We start from the raw sequence: 9203 nt of genomic DNA on the forward strand, positions 1-9203 counted from the left end.
ATCTCAAGCAGATTCTGTGCTTAGTACGGAGCCTCACGGGGGGGGGGGGGGCAATCCCCCAAACTGAGATCATGACCTGAGCCAAAATCAAGAGTCAGTGGCTTAACTGACTGAGCCACCCAGGTGCCCCTAAAAGTATATATTCATGGAAGAAGCAAACTTGCTTTTATTGAGTGTTTGCATGTCAGACTGGTAACTGCCACCTATGGGAGTTCATTGAATTTTCTCATTTGTCCGATCATACACAGCAGTGTATGTACCCATTGCCTAGCTTCAAAAGTATATATGTCTTTTAGGGGCGCCTGGGTGGCTCAGTCAGTTAAGCATCTACTTTCGGCTCAGGTCATGATCTCAGGGTTCTGGGATAGGGCCCCATGCCAGGGCTCCCTGCTCAGCAGACTTTCCGCTGAGCAGGGAGCCTGCTGCTTCCTCTCCCTCTGCCCCTGCTCCTTGCTCTCTCTCTCTCTCTCTCTCTGCCAAATAAATAAATAAAATCTTTAAAAAAGTCTCTTTTAATCCTTATTTGGATTCTGAATCAAACAAACCTTAAAAAATTAGACAATTGGAAAAATTTGAGCACAAAGGATATTTGATATATTATTTTTTAGGTATGCTATGATTGTATGTGGTGTTTTTAAAATTATTCCGTGTACTCTAGGGTGCATGATGAATATTTATAGATGAAATGATAAGATGTCTTGCATTTGCTTCAAAATAACCCTGGAGGGCAGAAAGCAGTGTGGGGAAACAGATGCAATTAGGCTCACTATGAGTCAGGAGTTGATATTTGTTGAAGCTAGGCAATGGGTACAGGGGATTTATTATACTATCTACCCACTGCTGTGTATGATCGGACAAATGAGAAAATTCAATGAACTCCCCATAGGTGGCAGTTACCAGTCTGACATGCAAACACTCAATAAAAGCGAGTTTGCTTCTTCCATGAATAGTTTTTTTAAAAAATATTTTATTTATTTATTCATGAGAGACAGAGAGAGAGAGGCAGAGACAGAGGCAGAGGGAGAAGCAGGCTCCATGCAGGGAGCCCGATGCTGGACTCGATCTCGGAACTCCAGGATCAGGCCCTGAACTGAAGGTAGACACTCAACCACTGAGTCACCCAGGCGTCCCTTCCATGAGTAGTTTTCCTGCAAGGCATGAATATGTGAAACAGTAAATACTCCACAAATATATAATTTATGGATTTAAGAATTTCGGTATTGCCATGAGCCTCTTGTCCAGCAGGGGACTCCCTTCTCTCTGCCTCTTCCTCTGGCTGCTGCCCTGGGAGTGTTTTAAAAGGAGGGAGCTAGCAGCAGTGTGAGGGCTATGCTGCAGACCTGTTAGTGTCTGATAGAGACCTTCTCTGGGAAATGACAGAAGAAAAAAGACACATATACACAGAAGGCAGAATTTGTCCATAACCCTACAATGGGATGTCTTCCTACAGCCTACAATCTTTAGGGCCTGGGAGTCTTTAGGGGAGGCTACTGTCTTTTTTTTTTTTTTTTTTTTAAGATTTTTACATTTATTTATTCATGAGAGACACAGAGAGAGGCAGCGACATAGGCAGAGGGAGAAGCAGGCTCCCTGCGGGGATCATCACCTGAGCTGAAGGCAGATGCTCAACCACTGAGCCACTCAGGTGTCCCAGGACAGGCTACTTACTGTCTTGAAGATAATTGATGGCAAACTCTTCCTCAGGTACTGTTCTAAGCACATGATACGTATTCATTTATTTAATTCCCGACTAACACCACAAAGTAGGTGTTACCATTATTACGAAGGATCCAAGGAGACGGATTTTAGACAAGTGGAGTTAAAGTGTTTTCAGGGCACAAGCAGAGCTTCCTAGTGGACAAGGGGAAGAGGATCCTGGAGCTCAGGAGAGAGGTCAGGGATGGAGAGGCCCTGAGTGTGGCCACGAGCTGCCAGGGAGGGGGTGGAGAGAGCAGAGAACACAATGGAGAGGTAGAAGAGGGCCCACCAGGAGTCACCCAGAATCCATAGGTGGAGATGTTTCAAGAAGAAAGGGGCAGCCCACAGCATAGATGCCTCTCAGAGCCTGAGAAAAGGCCTTTGGTTTCACATATCAGTGACTTTCCCATTTTAGTGTGTGAGTGTGTATGTGTGTGTGTGGGGAGGGAGTAGGGTGGGAAAGTCCAGTGGCAGATGGTTGGGGAGAGGCCTGGGATGAAGCCATAGGAACTTCTGGGAGAACTGTGACATTCTTTTTTTATTTTAAATATTTTATTTATTCATTCATGATAGACAGAGAGAGGCAGAGACACAGGCAGAGGGAGAAGCAGGCTCCATGCCGGAAGGACTCCAGGATCGTGCCCTGGGCCAAAGGCAGGCGCTAAACTGCTGAGCCACCCAGGGATCCCCCAGCCTCATTCTTCAAAGCATGGTTCATAGCATCACCTGGGAGCTGGTTGGAAAGGCGGAATCTGGGGCCCACTCTAGGCCTACTGAATTAGCATCTGCATTTTAATGAGCTCCCCAGGGGATTCTATGGGCATTAAAATCTGAAAAGTACTGGAGCAGGTCTGTAGGCTGGTCTCTAGAGGTCAAGAAAGGTAGGCATTCAATATGGGGATATCCCTAGTGAGTTTGAGGCCAGAGAAGATGTGGAGGGAGAGGTGGAGACCCTGGGGTGGAGCTGGACTCAGGGGTGTTGTGTTTATGGCTCCGTGGAGGCTGAGTGTCGTGTGGGACTCATGGGTAAGGTGGTGGTGTGCTGGGTGGTATTTCTGGGTCAGTCCCATGGCTGAGAGCTCCTGGGGGGAGAGCCAACTGTGTGTCCCACAGAGGAAAGAGGAATGTGTAGAGGTGAGTGAGTGAGTGAGTGAGTGTGTGTGTGTGTGTGTGTGTGTGTGTGTGTGTGTGTGTTTGAGGGGTTTGGCATGTATGAAGGGTGAGGTGTGGGGCTGAGCTTATGTGTATCTTTCGTATGTTTTGTGTTTTTGTAAGTCAATAAATGGAAGTTTCATATGGCCTCATCCTAATATGTGCACGTCCCAAGGCGAAGCTGCTGTGGAGGCAGGGGATTGTGGAGTATCAGGGCTTAGGAAACTGTCCTAAGGTTGAACAGCCCGCCCTCTGGACTCAGGGAACCTCGGGCTCTACCGTCAGGCTCTACGGTCCTTGGCGGATAAGGACGCTGTTCCGCGGGCGGCTGCAGCTTGTAATTACACCCATTGCCACGAGAGGGCGGTGTCGGCCCGGCGGCCCGAGGCCGGGTGCGCTCCTTGCGGAGTTACAGCTATCGGTTCCAGGGGCGAGCGAGTACCGGACCGGGGCCGCGTGTTGGGGGGCAGGCTCTTGGTCCCTTCGTGCCCAGGCTTGCTGCCCGCCCCGGGCTCTGGCTGCCCCCACCCCAGCCCACGCCCTTCCAGAGCCACCCCCTCTTCGTGCGCTGCTCTCGCATCCTGACACCTCCCGCGTGTAGACCAGCTCTGGGAGTGAGGGTGCAGCCAAAGGGGGAGTCAGGAGGACTGGGAGGTTTTACTGGGGGGCAAAGGTGGGAGGAGGGGGTTCAGGCGTCCTGAGTCGGGACAACCGAAGGGAGCGCCCACTGTGGCCCGGGCAGGGCGCTGGGCGAGTGGACCCGGGGCAGGCTCCGCCCTTGCCTTGATGTGGGGTCGGACGCCGGGGTTTCAAGTCCCAGCCTCACAGACTGGCTTCCACTCCCTTTGGTCTTGTTCGTGGGGAGAAAGCTGACTTCCCTCCCGATTTACTGATTCACCGGTGGTTGCAGGTCAGACTGAGAAACCCCAGGGAAAGTACCGATGTTCGTGAACCTGCTGGTGTGGCAGGGCAAGGGCAGGGGTGGGGAAGGGCAACGCCGTGGGTCGTGAGGCCAGTGGAGTGGGTGCAGGGTAAGGAGACCCGGGGAACCACTGCAGGACTTTGAGGAATGAGGGACCCGATCTCAGCTGGGCTCCTGGAGGTTAAGGGTAGGGGTGGGTCGGAGGGGTGGGGATGGTGGATCCCAGGCAGGACCAGGGGTCTGACAGTGGGAGTGAAAAGAGGAGCTGGTGGTCACATTCAGGGTATACTTAAAAAAATAACAACAACAACAACAAAAACCCAACCCCCCTTTTTTCCCCATTATAAAAATATAAAACTGGATAAATAAAACCTACCTAGCCTACCAATGGATAGCTGCTTTTGCATTTGGTCCATGTGGTTCCATGCTCTTCTTGTACATTAAAGAAACAAACATTGGCTGTGTCATTGTGTACCTACAAATATTTTTCTGATTTTCACTTAAGATGTCAGGAAAGTTTTTCACATTAGATCCTATATTAGTTTCCTAGGGTCGCCCTAACAAAGTGCCACAGACTGGGTGGCTGGAAGTAGCAGAAATTTATGGCCTCACAGGTGAGGAGGCTAGAAGTCCAAGATCCAGACGACTGCAGGACCACCTGAAACCTATATGGGGGAATGCTTCCTTGGCTCTTTCAACTTTTGGTATTTGCTGGCAATCCTTGGCATTCCTTGGCTTGTAGATGAACCACTCATCTCTGTCTTTGGGGTTGGATGGCTACCTTCTCCCTGGGCTTGTCTCCTCTTCTTAGAAGGACAACAGACATACTGGATTAAGTGCCACCCTACTCTAGGATGACCTCATTTTAACAAATTAAGACTGCAACATCCTGTTTCCAAATAAGGTACTATTCTGAGGTACTAGGTGTTAGGACTTCAACATATCTTTTATTGGGGGGGGGGGGTTCACAATTCAACCTGTCACACTTCTTAATTGTGCCTTTTAGTGACAAAGATTTCAACAAGGGTAAAATTCCCTTGTTCATTTAATTAATTTCTATTATTAAACATTCGATTTGCATCCAACTTATATGTGATTATAAACATAGGAGCGCCTGGGTGGCTCAGTAGGTTAAGTGTCTGTTTTCAGCTCAGGTCATGATCTTGGGGTACTAGGGTCAAGCCCCACATCAGGCTCCCGGCTCAGAAGGATAAATAAAATCTTAAAAAAAAACCAACCCCATAATTAGCACTTCACGCATAACATTTTCCTTCAAATTGCTGAATGATTTTTTTTAAGGATAAATATTCAGAAAAGGGACTATCTGGTCAAAGTTTATGAAAGATTGTGATTACATTTTCCATTTGGGGAGAGGTATATGATGAGAAGAGATGAAGCACCCAGGCGGAAAAGAGTTACCCACAGGCTCATCAGCCAGAGAAAGCTTCCACCAGTCTGCTGTATTTTTTTTTTTTTTAAGATTTTATTTTTAAGTGATCTCCACATCTGATGTGGACCTGAAACTCACCCTGAGATCAAGAGTGGCTCCACCACCTGCCCCAGCCAGGCGCCCCCTGCTGTATATTTTTATACACACTTTCTACCTTTATTTTTTTTTTTTTTCTGGGTTGAGATCATATTGCAGGTAAAATTTTGTATTCTGCTTTCCCCACTTAAAGGTCCCAAACAGCTTCTCATCTCATAAACTTCACAATCAACTGCACAGTTGCCCAGTGTTACACTGTAGGAATATTTTATTTTATTTTATTTTATTTTTTTTTTGTAGGAATATTTTAAAATTTATTACTGAATATGCTGTTATTAAAGATTTATGCTACTTCCAAGTTTTCACTGCTATAAATAAACTGTGGTACACATTTTTGCAAATATTGCTGAAATTAGTTTATTTCGGTAAGTGCCCAGAAACTGAATCCATAAAGTGCATAAATTCCCACTGAGTCTTTGGAAATTACTTTTCAAAAGGGTTGTCCCAACACACATTCATCAGCCCTGAATGGATGAGTATGTCTGAGAATGCCAGCACTCTCGCCAGCAGTGAGTTTTATCTCTTTATTTATTTTTTACATTTTGAAATCTTCCCAGGTAAAACACGGTATTCTATTTTGTCTTTTTTGGTGACCAGTGATGCCATCTGTTCTTATGTTACCTTTCCTCTTTCGAAGTTGTCTCTTCATGTCCACTTATCTTTTTGTATCCTAATGTTTTACGTAGAGGTTTGTATATTCATTTTACAGGGATTCCTGGGTGGCGCAGCGGTTTGGCGCCTGCCTTTGGCCCAGGGCATGATCCTGGAGACCCGGGATCGAATCCCACGTCAGGCTCCCAGTGCACGGAGCCTGCTTCTCCCTCTGCCTGTGTCTCTGCCTCTCTCTCTCTCTGTGTGACTATCATAAGTAAATAAAAATTAAAAAAAGAAGTGTATTCATTTTACATATAAAAGATATTACCATTTGTCAAGGCACCTTGGTGGCTCAGGAGCTGAGCGTCTGCCTTCGGCTCAGGGCGTAATCCTGGGGTCCTGAGATCGAGTCCTGCTTGGGGCTCCCCAGAGGAAGTCTGCTTCTCCCTCTGCCTATGTCTGTGTCTCTCATGAATAAAATAAAATATATTTTTAAAAAAGCTATTACTCTTTGTCATATCTGTTATATGGATTTCTTTCTTTTCTTTTTAGTTTCTTGACTTATTTAAAAACTAGTTATTGGGAAATGCAAATCAAAACAACGGTAAGGGGAGCCTCACTGGCTCAGTAGGTGGAGCGTGCAACTCTTGATCTCAGGGTTGTGAGTTTGAGCCCCATGTTGGGCATAGAGATTAATAAAGAGATTAGCTACCCCCAAAAAACCACAACAATAAGATGCTTCCTCGTATGTGTTAGGATGACTACGGTCAAAAACACGAGAAAGTAACAAGTGTTGGTGAGGATATGGAGAAATTGGCATCTCTGCACACTGTTGGTGGGAATGTAAAATGGTGTCATTGCTATGGAAACAGTATGGCATTTCCTCAAACTTAAGATGGTAGATTTCATGTTACGTGAAATTTTTTTGGTGTCTATGTTATGTATATATATTTTTAAAGATTTTATTTATTTATTCATTAGAGACACAGAGAGAGGCAGAGACACAGGCAGAGGGAGAAGCAGGCTTTCCATGGGGAGCCTGATAATAGACTCGATCCCAGGATCCCGGGAGTCCTGGAATCGAGACCTGAGCCAAAGGCAGATCCTCAACCACTGAGCCACCCAGGCGCATCTAGGTTATGGATATTTTACTATAATTAAAAAAAAACAACCCGGAGAAGGAGAAAATAGAGCAGATATCCACTAAACAACTTAATGAATTTTAGTTTGCGTAAAGTATTTCTGTGTGCTAGGTGTGGAGATTATAAATATAAACAACAAGATGTCAAGGTGCTCATAGACCATGAGGATCAAAATTGAAACCGACATTCACAAGGCGCTCTGATAGAAGACGGAGCAGCAGCCGGGTGCCAGGGAGCATTCAGGGGCGACAGCCCACCCACACTCGGTAAGGTGAGGGCTGGGGGTGAGGGAGGGAAGCTTCCTCCGGGCTCCATATAGGACAGATTAGGAGCGAGCCTGGCTAAAAGAGGGTGTTCATGCGTCATTTCAGTTGCGCTTTTATGACACACACATGCGTTTAATGCTTCTGTGGGCAAAGCTGTTGACCTTTTTCTTGTGATTTCGTCCAGTCCTCTGTAAAGACCTCTTCCCTCAAGAGTTCTGATTGTGCTTTCTTCCTGATTTTCTGTGGCTCAATTTATTTTTTATGTGTAACTCTTTAGTCTACCTGGAAATTACTTCGGTGATGGGTGCGGGGTCTGAAGGAAGGATAAGGGACCCCAGTGGGAGGGTGGAGAGGCAGAAGGGGAATGTCGGGGGGCTGCAGAGGATACTGTCTTCATTCTGCCGCCCTCCTCCCTGACATGAAGGCTCTGGGGCTCCCACACCGGTGACCCTCTCTTCTCCCCGTGGCTGTTTGACGTGAGGGATGGGGTGGGTATAGAGGGGGAAGCCCCAGGTGATTGGAGGTGAGGACCCAGTAAGACCCTGCTGCCCTTGACGTATGAAGGATGATGGGCAGGCCGCTGTAAGGGCTTCCAATATAGGGTTCGAATAGGATGGCATGGAAGCGTCTGTGCCATCTCTTCCTTCCCATCGCTGCTGCTCAAGTTATCACTCTATCTCACTTCCCACTATAAATACAGTTGACCCTTGAACAATGCGGGGGGTAGGGATGTCAACCCCCTGCACAGTCAAAAATCTATGTATAACTTTTGACTCCCCTAAAGCTTAACTACTACTACGCTACTGTTGACCGGAAGCCTTATAAACAGCTGATTAACACACATTTTTTAAAAAGATTTATTTATTTATTTATTCATGATAGACATAGAGAGAGAGAGAGAGGCAGAGACACAGGAGGAGGGAGAAGCAGGCTCCATGCCAGGACCCCGACTTGGGACTCGATCCTGGGACTCCAGGATCACGCCCTGGGCCAAAGGCAGGCACTTAACCGCTGAGCCACCCAGGGATACCCTAACACACATTTTCTATGTTAGATGTACTATATACTGTGTTTTCACAATAAAGTAAGTTACAGGGCAGCCCGGATGGCTCAGTGGTTTAGTGCCGCCTTTAGCCCAGGGCGTGATCCTGGGGACCCGAGATCGAGTCCCACGTTGGGCTCCCTGCATGGAGCCTGCTTCTCCCACTGCCTGTGTCTCTGCCTCTCTCTCTGTCTCTCTCTGATCTCTCATGAATAAATAAATAAAATCTAAAAAAATAATAATAAAGTAAGCTACAGAAAAGAATATGTTATTAAAATCATAAAGAAGAGAAAATACATTTACAGGACTGTACTGTATTTATTGAAAAGGCCGACGTATAAGTGGATCCATGTAGTTCAAACCTGTGTTGTTCCAGGGTCAAAGGTAATTGTATTTCTGTGCTTGTTCACTTGTTTTGGGCTGTATTCTTGCTGGACCATAAATTCCCAGAGGGCTCACCGCTTGTCTATCTTGCTCTTTCTTATATCCCCAGGTGCCTGGAGCAGGGACTGGTATGGAGTAGGTGCTCCTGGAATATGGGGTGAATGAATAAGAGGAAAGAACACCCTCTGTGTGCTGACCTCTGGGGGTGTGGGTACACAGGAAGCCAGGAGGAGTTGCCTTGCTGAGCCATCAGCTCCAATGTTTGCGGGCAGATTGCGGATGAGGGTTCAAAGATCTAGACCCCACCCCCAAGTCTGGGGCAGACCACTTATGGTCTGGTTTTAGGGCCTGCAATCCATGGGGGGCAGGGAGGCTGAGGGGCCAAGGGAGTCTCCCAGCCAGAGATGCCCTCTGTAGCTGAAGCTGGGGCTGTGTTGGAGATGAGGCTGAGGCTGGG

Source organism: Vulpes vulpes, chromosome 2 (assembly GCF_048418805.1).
Source record: "Vulpes vulpes isolate BD-2025 chromosome 2, VulVul3, whole genome shotgun sequence".
Lineage (NCBI taxonomy): Eukaryota > Metazoa > Chordata > Mammalia > Carnivora > Canidae > Vulpes > Vulpes vulpes.